The sequence below is a fragment of the Triticum aestivum genome, chromosome 6A (assembly GCF_018294505.1).
Source record: "Triticum aestivum cultivar Chinese Spring chromosome 6A, IWGSC CS RefSeq v2.1, whole genome shotgun sequence".
Lineage (NCBI taxonomy): Eukaryota > Viridiplantae > Streptophyta > Magnoliopsida > Poales > Poaceae > Triticum > Triticum aestivum.
The window spans coordinates 112,981,041-112,994,030 of record NC_057809.1 but is presented as its reverse complement, the minus strand read 5'-3'; positions in this window follow the sequence as shown (position 1 = coordinate 112,994,030).

The following is a 12,990-nucleotide window of genomic DNA, read 5'->3' as shown; positions in this document are numbered from 1 at the left end:
GATTCCCCATTCGTACTCCGTGGGCGCAAAAAGTACCGCTCCACCAGCCGCGAAACCCCGGTGTCCTCCGTCCGCCACCCATCCCACCCATCAACCGCCGCCCTCCTCCATCACGCCGGAGCCGATACCCCGACGTCGCTGTCCACCGCAACCTCAACCGCAACGCCCTCCACGACTAGTAGTTGAAGCTGAGGTCGAGCCATCCCTACCTGAGCCAGTTCAACCACGCCGTCCTGCGCCTCACCGCTGCTGCTCCAACTTCGCCACCCTCCACCGCACCGGAGTTGTTCCTACTACGTCGTCCTTTGCCGCCTCGGATCTGCTTCCCCTCCGCCGATATACGGCCACAGCAACACAATCGACAATTTGGCCATGGGTTTGTCCGAGGATCCACGGTTCTCCAAAACATCGGTTCCCCCGGGAGAAAAAAGGAAGATCGCCGCGACATATGGAGGAGACCACACTAGCAACCGATAAGGGTACTCCTCTACCCTTATTCTTGCAAATCTTACGTGTATGCTTGCACAGTATTCATCCCACAGAAGACACTAGTTGACCGCTTCTTCTTGATACTAGATGTTCCTAGTAACTCGCGATGCATAAGGTTTCTCCTCATATATTATTTCACCTTAGCTAGATGTCCGTCGCCCCCCTGAATTTCAATTCCTGGTCAGTTGATTCCCAATTAACGGAAGCATTCCCCAGCGTAACAGGCGCTAGTCCTCCTATTACACCGGGGAAGCAGCGCCTCGGTGTTTATCTTAGGGGCAAGTGGGGCCTAGAGCTACTGGCGCCCGATCTGGAGGTCGGCCGGGATTAAAGGGATGGCCTGGGGGCGCTGCCAAGCACGGCGGTGGTGTGAGGTCGAGGGGAGGGCGGGGCGGCGGAGGCAGGGGTCTGGGTCGGTGGTCGCTGGCGGTTCGAGAAAGATCGTCAACAGTGACTGGCGGGAGGTAGACGAAGGCCATCTGCCCGTTCCTTATAGATCGGATGGTTCATTAAAAAATCGACTGACCTATTTATTTTCAGTCTACTGTTATCTTGATATGACCACATGCGGTGGTGTGCTGGAGGAGTACCTGCATTTCCTGTGCTCATATATTACAAAATCATACGGAGTAGAATCTAATTTTGTTTGCCATGCAATGTTGTAGAGCTATCATATGTCTCCTATCATTTATTTTTCAGCTACCCGCTATCTTCTACTTTTATAGTGCACTAGTTCTGCACACACTTCACCCATACTCTCACTATTGTGTTTTTATGCAAGGGTATTTCTGAGTCTGCCTCGAGAGAAGAAGCAAAGAAAAGAGAGAAGTTGCTCCAACTTTCTATGCGGGTAAGCACGGCACGTTACAACGCTATAAAGGGTGCAGTGTCAGCAGATGGAGACGGTAAATGTAGCTCTGGAGTTGATGACCTTGCTCGCAATGAACCACCATCCCAGGTGCTTGCTTTAACTTCACGGTGTCATATGTGGTTGCATGTTCCATATGGTGTCTAGCTTGTATTCTAAAGGCTGAAGTCGGTCTTTATTAAGATAAGGAAAGATATTTTTACATGAACCACCATCCCGTGAGCACCAGAAGACAAATAGCTAGTCAAGGCACTGGCCGAGCCAGTGACAAGCCCAACAAAGACAAGCATCACCTGGAAGCCAACTAAAAAGCCGCGATGGTGGCGAAGCAGCCCGCCTCCCACCAGGCTCTCAAGTCCTAGATGATCATGCTCACCACTCCAGCCGGATGTCTAGCTTGTATTGCTTCCAATTTGGTTAAATTGCATCTGCTTAGCATACACATTATACCTTTGAATATGACATGCCTTTCTGTTTTTGGTACATACTAGTACATCTGTGTATTAACCATGTTCTTACATCAAACTAATGTTCTTGTGTATCCCTCATCAATCATTTATGATGACGCAGTCAGGCAAGTGGACTACTCCTCATTTAAAGTATGCAGCGTCAGCCTCCCGACATGATTCTCAAGAAACAGCAAGGCTAGATGACGATAGTGAACGTAGCTGTAACTCCCTCGATGCGTCTATATCTCCCACGTGTCGAAGCACGACTTAGAGGCATAACCGCATTGAAAGCAATGTCGCAAGTGAGGTAATCTTCACACAACCCATGTAATACATAAGGGAAAGAGATACATAGTTGGCTTACAATCGCCACTTCACACAATACATGAATAAAGCATTACATCAAGCAGATACAATCAAGGTCCGACTACAGAACCAAGATAAAAGAAGAATACCCCAAATGCTACACAGATCCCCGATCGATCCCAACTGGGCAACAGTACTGATCAACTAGAACGAAACAACACAAAGGGCAAGATTTTCATCGAGCTCCTCCTTGAGCTTGGTTGCGTCACCTGCTCGGTAACATCGGCACCTGCAAACTGGTTTTTGGAAGTATCTGTGAGTCACGGGGACTCAGCAATCTCACACCCTCGAGATCAACACTATTTGAGCTTATAGGAAAGGCAAAGGTATGATGTGGAGCTGCAGCAAGCGACTAGCATATATGGTGGCTAACATACGCAAATGAGAGCGAGAAAAGAAGGTAGAAGCACGCTCGAACAACTATGATCAAGAAGTGATCCTAGAACAACCTACGTCAAGCATTACTCCAACACCGTGTTCACTTCCCGGACTCCGCCGAGAAGAGACCATCACGGTTACACACGCGGTTGGTGCATTTTAATTAAGTTAAGTTTCAGGTTTTCTACAACCGGACATTAACAAATTCCCATCTGCCCATAACCACGGGCACGGCTTTCGAAAGTTCAAAACCCTGCAGGGGTGTCCCAACTTAGCCCATCACAAGCTCTCGCGGTCAACGAAGGATATTCCTTCTCCCAAGATATTCCGATCAGACTCGGCATCCAGGTTACAAGACATCCTCGACAATGGTAAAACAAGTCCAGCAACACTGCCCGAATGTGCCGACAAATCCCGATAGGAGCTGCACATATCTCGTTCTCAGGGCACACTCAGATGAGACTAGCTACGAGTAAAACCAACCCTCAAGTTTCCCCGAGGTGGCCCCGTAGGCAGCTCAGTTTGGACCAACACTCAGAGGAGCACTGGCCCAGGGGGGTTAAAATAAAGATGACCCTTGGGCAGGCCTACCCAAGGGAAAGAAAAGGCTAGGTGGCGAATGGTAAAACCAATGTTGGGCATTGCTGGAGGAGTTTTATTCAAGGCGAACTGTCAAGGGGTTCCCAATATAACCCAACCGCGTAAGGAACGCAAAATTCGGGAACATAACACCGATATAACGAAAACTAGGGCGGCAAGAGTGGAACAAAACACCAGGCATAAGGCCGAGCCTTCCACCCTTTACCAAGTATATAGATGAATTAATTAAATAAGAGATATTGTGATATCCCAACAAAATATCCATGTTCCATCATGGAACAAACTCCAATCTTCACCTGCAACTAACAACGCTATAAGAGGGGCTGAGCAAAGCGGTAACATAGCCAAACAACGGTGTGCTAGGACAAGGTGGGTTAGAGGCTTGGTTTAACAATATGGGAGGCATGATAAGCAAGTGGTAGGTATCGCAGCATAAGCATAGCAAAAGAGCGAGCAACTAGCAAACAAAGATATAAGTCATTTCGAGGGTATGGTCATCTTGCCTGAAATCCCGCAAGAAAGAAGAACGAGTCCATGAAGAAGATAAACGGACATAGACGAACGGATCCACACAAACGCGACGTTATCGAAACCAACCCGAAGAAGCAACACCGGAAAGAAGCACACAACATAGTAAACGACCACGACATAGCATGGCACGATGTGCAAACAAGTATGATGCATGTCCGGTTTAATGAAGCATGGCATGGCAAAATGCACAAATAATCCTACAAATTTAGTGGAGCTCAACATGCAACTCCGTTGCATATTGACGAAACACCACATTCAAGTTATTTAGTTCTCTCTCGGTTAGGTATTCAACAATATTAAATGTTGTTTAAACATGGCAAGAGGTGGGGCATAAGTAAACTACACAATCTAAGCAATTTAAATGGGGCCGGATATAACAAACAACGAATCCGGTAAATCCCCATATGCATTAGTAATTTGGTGCAACAACAATTTTAAACATTTTAAATGTTATTAACATGATGCGGATGACATGTGCAAGTTTATGCAATTTTTATTAAAAGTTGACATGAGCGTGATGAGAGCATTTGTCATCGTGGTGGGAAGAAAAGGGTGCCAAGGTGACGAATCCAAAAATGATGCCACGGCAACATATCGGTTATCCGATAGCCCACGGAGATACCGGTGCAAAAGGAAGTGGGTGCGAGTGTGTCATGCAAGAAGATGGGGTGCTCCCGGATTCCGGGTTCCCACATGACGGTGGCAAGGCAAAAGAGGGGCTTCGTGCAACAAACAACTCGGACACGGGTCAACACACGGTCCAACTGATACATCGCAAACATTCATCTACGGGCGTCGTCTCGGTGGTATACCTTTGAAGCATGCGTTTCGGGCGAAACGAGTTCGTAGAGGGAAGTAGGCGTTTCTCGCGACGGTAGTTGAACTTGACGTTCGCGTTACACGGGTCTTCGGCGATGGTCATCGTACATGGTCCGGAGTGGTACTTGCATCTTCAGACTTGTCGGTCTCAATTTTTGCGGCGATAGCAGTATACGTTTCGTTTTCGAAGAGGTACTTAACGAATGTACGGTAGTTGTACACGGTCCACGAGACATCAATTTTTTGGGGTTCGACTTGCGGGTCTTGCCAACATGAGGGGTACTTGGCGTTTTTGTGTAGACGAACTTGGCGCATCCGAAGGGTCGTCGAGTACTGGTTTTTGGTGAAGTCCGGGTCTTTGGTGTCATGGTACTTGCGTCCATGTAGTCGATCTTGCCGGTTTTGATGGTCCGAAACGAAGCAACACAAGGACCTCGGTGGGCAGCAGCAAGGAGACAATGGCAGAGCAGCGGTTCTCGGTGGCCGGCATCACCGGATCTCGCGGAAGGGAGGTTGATGCCTCGGGAGCTCGCGGGATCGAAGGTTATCGGCGCTGGAGTTGCTGCTGCTGTTCGCCGCGAAGCAGGGCATAGACGCGGACGAGGGCTTGAGGCAGCCGGCTCCGAGATGCAGGGCACAGAGGGAGGAGTTGATCCGGTCGCTGGACGACATCTCCTGTGAGAACCGAGTCGAGGCAGGGGCATACCCAGGCGGCGGGGATGGACGGCGCCGGTGGAGATGCCTGGCAACATGCCAGTGGCGGGGATGGACGACGCCGGTGGAGATCCCTGGCAACATGCCAGTGGCGGGGATGGACGGCGCCGGCGAGGTCCGGCGACCGAGCAACGAGGGCGCACTGGCGATGAAGCAGCTCGAGGAGATGGGTGCTGCAAGGGGGGCGGCGCAGAGGGACGGAGGAGAGGCTCGAGGTCGCGCGCGGGGTTCCCCTCCTGGAGGTCGCCGACGGCGGTGGGTGGTGAAGAAAAGCCATGGCAGAGGTGCACGGGGCGTGTTCCTCTCTGTCGACCATCTTGACAGCGCACAGAGGGAGGAGAAGATTGAGACGAGGGGCAAGGGGTCGAGCTGAGGCCCCTAGCGGCGCTGAGGAAACGAGGGAAGGGAGAGGTATCGAGGGAGGGAAGATGGGATCGAGGGAGATGGCTCCGGGCACGGGCGCTCCTTCCTGGCGGCGTGAGCAAGGAGGAGAGGAGGAGAGGAACGAGCGAGATAAGCCTAGGGTTCGGGAGCCCGGCTGGGCCTAGAGGACTAGGGAGGCCGGCGGCTGGGCCTTCGGCCAATAAGGTGGGAGAGGAAAAAAACAAAAAAAAAACAGGAGGCCTACTGGGCTGTTGGGCTCCTCTCTCCTCTCTTATTTTTAACCCAGCAGAAAAATAAAAGCAAAGAAAGGAAGGAGAGAAAAGAAAAGGTTAGAGGAAGGACTTGGACGCACGGACTATATTCCCGGACTCGCAAAATGTGCTTGTTCCGAGAAATAGAAAAAGTACGATCTAAATTCAAATCCATTTGAATTTAATTCAAATGGTTTGAACAAGTTCAAGGTAATGAAGAGTCCAAAAAATGTTAGGAATTTAGGAAGAGCCTCGGTAAATGGGACAAAAGAATTATCGACAAAGTTTGAGAGCCAAGAACCGGAAGAAGGAAAGGTCAAGGATTTAACATGCAAGTGGGTTGCGGATATGGAATACTTTATAATAGCTCCCTAAATATTGGGAGGGTATGTTTTAAAGAGAAACCACCATGTGAAATCCCTCGATTTAAATGGATCAAAGATCCGTACAACTTATTTAGTTGAGATGCAAAAGGACTTATGACATGCTGATATGATGACATGATGCAATGCACATGATGCAACGAACCAAAACGAAATCACCCGACAACACTTGGAAACATGGAAGGCATCTGAAGCTCCGGTCTTGGGGCGTTACAACAGTCCACCACTACGAGAGGATCTCGTCCCGAGATCTAGGATGGCACCGGATGGAAAACGGAAGAGAAAGAGAAAAGGTAAAACTAAGTTTTCTTCCTTGCCAAATGAGTGAAACCAAAGAACCTTGAAAAGTTGAACAACTTGAAAGAAAGAATACAACGAAGATGAACAAAGTTGAAAACACTCTGTTAGGAAAAAACAAGGACAAGGAACATTACCAGAACCTTGTAGGTTGTAAGACAAAAGAAAAGGATTGCAATGGACAAGAAGTACATGCAAACACTCCGGTAGAAACGAGATGTACAAGGAACGATAAGGATCAATTACGACAACACTTCGGTTGGACAAGGAAGGTAAAGAATATAAACTTTGCCAAACGAAAGCACTTGGATGAGACTCTGGTTAGAAGAGGAATGATAGAAATGACACTCCGGTTAAAACAAGATAGAGAAGGAAAAAGAATGATATAATTTGGACAGCACTCCGCCTGTAAATGGAAGGAATTGGACATGATCTTGACAAAACAAGATGATGGGTCGAAGAGAGCAGCATCACAATGCCTTCGGAACAAATGAAAGAATGCAATGAAAAGAACAAAGAAGAAAACAACATGTTCTACCTCAAATGAATTTGAGAGAGCATCCTTAAAAAGATGGATTTAGCAGAGTTGTTGGGAAATCAAAAACGAAAAGAACAGGCTTGTTGAGGGCTTATGGAAAACATCTCAAGAACTTGGTGAAAACCTGCCATAAATGGAAATAAGATTGGATTGATATGAACAAGGAGACAAGAAACTTATTTCACCGGGAGGATAAATGAAGAACTTGGGTCATTTATGAGCACCACAAATAGCAACGATCCTTAGGGAAGGCTTTAGGTGAAATATAACCCAAGATAAATACAAAGAAGAAATTGATGGATTTAAAATATTTCATTCTTGATAACATGTGAATCATGAAAAATGAACTCAAATTATCAAGAATGACATAATACCACCTCCAATGATACGGTAGAAAGAATTGCACTCCGGATTGCAAGATGAAGAAACTTGATCTCCTTTTGAAAAGAATCTTGATGAACACTTCGAGAAGGAAATTAAATCCTTGATGAACCATCATGTAGAACCTAGATGAAGAACTCCGGTAAACAAAAGGATGACGAAAAGAAAGGGAAGTTGAAAACACAAGGTGAAACCTTGTAATGATTTAGATGGATCTCCGTGATGATATAATTGAGAGAACTTGGAACTCCGGGAAAGAAAAGATAAAGCCTCTCGAACTGAGAATGTGAAATAATGAACCACTTCGGAAAACAGGAAATTAGATCACTTGGATGAAACAAGAATAAGAATTACATTATGCTTATCCTTCATCAATTAAATTGATGACCAACAATGGATTTGGCATACTACTTATTCCCATAGAAAAAATTAAGAGAGAAATAAATCAAACTTGAGAAGGTCTTCAACGAACCACCGGTAGGATGAAACAACGAATGGATAAATAGAATAGCAACGGAAGAGAATTCTTGAATGAACCACCATAAGAATTGGAAATGAACGAAGTAAAGGGATGAATCACCAGTAAGAATTGGAAAACAACTGAAGATACTTGAGGGAAATATAAATATATGAGAACAAAGAGATCACAATCTGATTGGAGAATATTTGAATGATGCACCGGTAAGATTTGGAGAACAATAGCTGAAAGCTGGGAATGAATAAACCGAAATGATGGCCTTCGGAGAATCAAACTGTAAAGACTCCTGAATTACTCCGGATAGGTGAAAAGAATTCTCACAATCCAAAAACAACTATGAGAGGATGGCAACAAGCTAGAATGACGAATGTTTGAGAGAACGGATAAGATATGGAGGAAAAACTCTTCTTCGGTCTTCAAAATCTGAGAATGACGATGAGAAACACCACCGTGAATTGTTGAGACACTCCGGAATAAAGAAGAATAGAAAAGTTGAACCAATGATGAAAAGAATTTAACCGATCTTGGAGAAAGGCATTTGACTGATGATAAATCATTCTTACGTCAAACTTTAGAAGATTTGAGAATAACTCCGGGAGATTAAGAAGAGTCAGGTAAGATCCTGGAAAAGACCTGTGGGTTAGGGCCCACTCAAAAGAAAACATCGTTAAAATGTTTCCTTGAAAAGAGATTTTCCACCGGTTGAATTAAACGTCTTGAATGAGATAACAACCTCGAGATATCTTGGACAAATTGATAAAGGAGACACAAATCTTCTGAGATTTCTTGAGCACTCCGGAACAATTGAATAGCAAGCGGGGAATATTAAGAGGTGCACCGGCATAAGTAAGCATATGAAACGAGGAAAAGGATATGATCAACAAAGCTTGACTTGAAACCACCGGAGATGAAAAGAATGAAGAATGATAAACTAGAGGCTCCGATAGAATCTTCATGAGAATCACCGGATAAGAATATGAAGGAAAAGAATGGAGAGACTTCACATGACTAAAAGGATACTTGATTAAGAAATCCGAGTTCTTGAAGAAACAAGGGTGGGAGGGTGGGAAAACAAAGACAATTTGGAGACGGATGAAACAAACACCGTTGATGAAAACTGAGTTGATCTTGCGGATTTCGAAAATGAATGGATCCACTTGACGAGAAGCACACCGGTTTAGAAGAAATTGAGATGGCAAGCTCGAAGATCAAGAAGGATTGCATTCACATAGGAGTATGAGAACACCGTTTAGGAAAGGTATGGAATCAACTCTTGACTTCGAAGCAACTCGAATATCACAACTGAAAAACAAAACAAAGGATTGGCTTGCAAAATAAGCCGAAACAAACATATGATAGAGATTTCGTCCGAAGTTTTCGTGGTGGGGCCTACACAGGCTCGATCGTACAGCACCATCATGTACAAGGCAGTGCACATGACATACGAAGCGTCCCCGAGTCGGCATAGCCAAGGACTCTTTAAGACACAACGAGACCACTGTAAAACCAACCGTGGATAGGCGGACCACTAGACGTCGAACCCCAATTTCATATCATACATCTGTCGGAAAGATATCCTAAGAGCTACTTGATTTCCCACTTATAAACTCCTGAAACCTTCCGGTTATGCAATCAGGTGTTGGGGATATAGGGGAAGCATAATATCCCACCCAAATCTAGCAAATCCTACATCCAGCTGTATCCATCCTTCAACACATAACCAAGAAACCTTCGGAAATCATTTACCTCAACCTTCGAAAAGCATCTGTTATACGAGTTATGGCAATACTCCCGAACTCCCGCCCCAGTACTGGGTGGCGTCGAGGTTATCTCACCAACAACTTCATAAAAGAGATTTTCGATGTCGGCGAAACTAAACTCAGGTATTCCAAAACTGCAACGATAAAATTGTGACGACAACACCTCAGAGCTCAACTCCCCGAGACACTGCCACAACCCCTAAATGTCAGGAGGCACCAAGAACAATGTTCTCGTCACAAAACCATCGGAACGATTCCAAGATACCCGCGTGATCCTAAATTTTTTTTAGTGAAATTTGAGAAGAGAAGAGTCAAAACTCTACGTCAGGATGCCTTACCAGAGCGACGAAGGGACCGAGGAGTAAAAATAATTCCTAACTCTCCGATATATATAATCCTAAATGACTCAAAACATTTTTCTAGACTCAACAGCGCCAACGATTCGATCAAGCAGGGGGCTCCTAAGGTCGGGGAAGGCTCTGATTACCAACTTGTAACTCCCTCGATGCGGCTATATCTCCCACGTGTCGAAGCACGACTTAGAGGCATAACCGCATTAAAAGCAATGTCGCAAGTGAGGTAATCTTCACACAACCCATGGAATACATAAGGGAAAGAGATACATAGTTGGCTTACAATCGCCACTTCACACAATACATGAATAAAGCATTACATCAACCAGATATAATCAAGGTCTGACTACGGAACCAAGATAAAAGAAGACTACCCCAAATGCTACACAGATCCCCGATCAACCCCAACTGGGCTCCACTACTGATCAACTAGAATGAAACAACACAAAGGACAAGATCTTCATCGAGCTCCTCCTTGAGCTTGGTTATGTCACCTCCTCGGTAACATCGGCACCTGCAAACTGGTTTTTGGAAGTATCTGTGAGTCACGGGGACTCAGCAATCTCACACCCTCACGATCAAGACTATTTGAGCTTATAGGAAAGGCAAAGGTATGATGTGGAGCTGTAGCAAGCGACTAGCATATATGGTGGCTAACATACGCAAATGAGAGCGAGAAGAGAAGGCAGAAGCATGCTCGAACAACTATGATCAAGAAGTGATCCTAGAACAACCTACGTCAAGCATTACTCCAACACCGTGTTCACTTCCCGGACTCCGTCGAGAAGAGACCATCACGGTTACACACGCGGTTGGTGCATTTTAATTAAGTTAAGTTTCAGGTTTTCTACAACCGGACATTAACAAATTCCCATCTGCCCATAACCGCGGGCATGGCTTTCGAAAGTTCAAAACCCTGCAGGGGTGTCCCAACTTAGCCCATCACAAGCTCTCGCGGTCAACGAAGGATATTCCTTCTCCCAAGACATTCCGATCAGACTCGGCATCCAGGTTACAAGACATCCTCGACAATGGTAAAACAAGTCCAGCAACACTGCCCGAATGTGCCGACAAATCCCGATAGGAGCTGCACATATCTCGTTCTCAGGGCACACTCAGATGAGACTAGCTACGAGTAAAACCAACCCTCAAGTTTCCCCGAGGTGGCCCCGCAGGCAGCTCAGTTTGGACCAACACTCAGAGGAGCACTGGCCCAGGGGGGTTAAAATAAAGATGACCCTTGGGCAGGCCTACCCAAGGGAAAGAAAAGGCTAGGTGGCGAATGGTAAAACTAATGTTGGGCATTGCTGGAGGAGTTTTATTCAAGGCGAACTGTCAAGGGGTTCCCATTATAACCCAACCGCGTAAGGAACGCAAAATCCGGGAACATAACACCGATATGACGGAAACTAGGGCGGCAAGAGTGGAACAAAACACCAGGCATAAGGCCGAGCCTTCCACCCTTTACCAAGTATATAGATGCATTAATTAAATAAGAGATATTGTGATATCCCAACAAAATATCCATGTTCCAACATGGAACAAACTCCAATCTTCACCTGCAACTAACAATGCTGTAAGAGGGGCTGAGCAAAGCGGTAACATAGCCAAACAACGGTTTGCTAGGACAAGGTGGGTTAGAGGCTTGGTTTAACAATATGGGAGGCATGATAAGCAAGTGGTAGGTATCGCAGCATCAGCATAGCAAAAGAGCGAGCAACTAGCAAGCAAAGATAGAAGTGATTTCGAGGGTATGGTCATCTTGCCTGAAATCCCGCAAGGAAGAATAACAAGTCCATGAAGAACACAAACGGACGTAGACGAATGGATCCTCACAAACGCGACGTTATCGGAACCAACCCGAAGAAGCAACACCAGAAAGAAGCACACAACATAGTAAACGACCACGACATCGCATGGCACGATGCGCAAACAAGTATGATGCATGTCCGGTTTAATGAAGCATGGCATGGCAAAATGCACAAACAATCCTAAAAATTTAGTGGAGCTCAACATGCAACTCCGTTGCATATTGACGAAACACCACATTCAAGTTATTTAGTTCTCTCTCGGTTAGGTACTCAACAATATTAAATGTTGTTTAAACATGGCAAGAGGTGGGGTATAAGTAAACTACACAATCTAAGCAATTTAAATGGGGCCGGATATAACAAACAACGAATCCGATAAATCCCCATATGCATTAGTAATTTGGTGCAACAAAAAATTTAAACATTTTAAATGTTATTAACATGATGCGGATGACATGTGCAAGTTTATGCAATTTTTATTTAAAGTTGACATGAGCGTGATGAGAGCATTTGTCATCGTGGTGGGAAGAAAAGGGTGCCACGGTGACGAATCCGAAAATGATGCCACGACAACATATCGGTTATCCGGTAGCCCACGGGGATACCGGTGCAAAAGGATGTGAGTGCGAGTGTGTCATGGAAGAAGATGGGGTGCTCCCGGATTCCGGGTTCCCACATGACGGTGGCAAGGCAAAAGAGGGTCTTCGTGCAACGAACAACTCGGACATGGATCAACACACGGTCCAACTGATACATCGCAAACATTCATCCACGGGCGTCGTCTCGGTGGTATACCTTCGAAGCATGCGTTTCGGGCGGAACGAGTTCGTAAAGGGAAGTAGGCATTTCTCGCGACGGTAGTTGAACTTGACGTTGGCGTTACACGTGTCTTAGGCGACGGTCATCATACATGGTCTGGAGTGGTACTTGCATCTTCAGACTTGTTGGTCTCGATTTTTGTGGTGGTAGCGGTATACGTTTCGTCTTCGGAGAGGTACTTAACGAATCCAACGTCCTCGGCGCGACAGTAGTTGTACACGGTCCACGAGAAGTCGATCGTTTGGGGTCTGACTTGCGGGTCTTGCCAACATGAGGGGTACTTGGCGTTTTTGTGTAGACGAACTTGGCGCATCCGAAGGG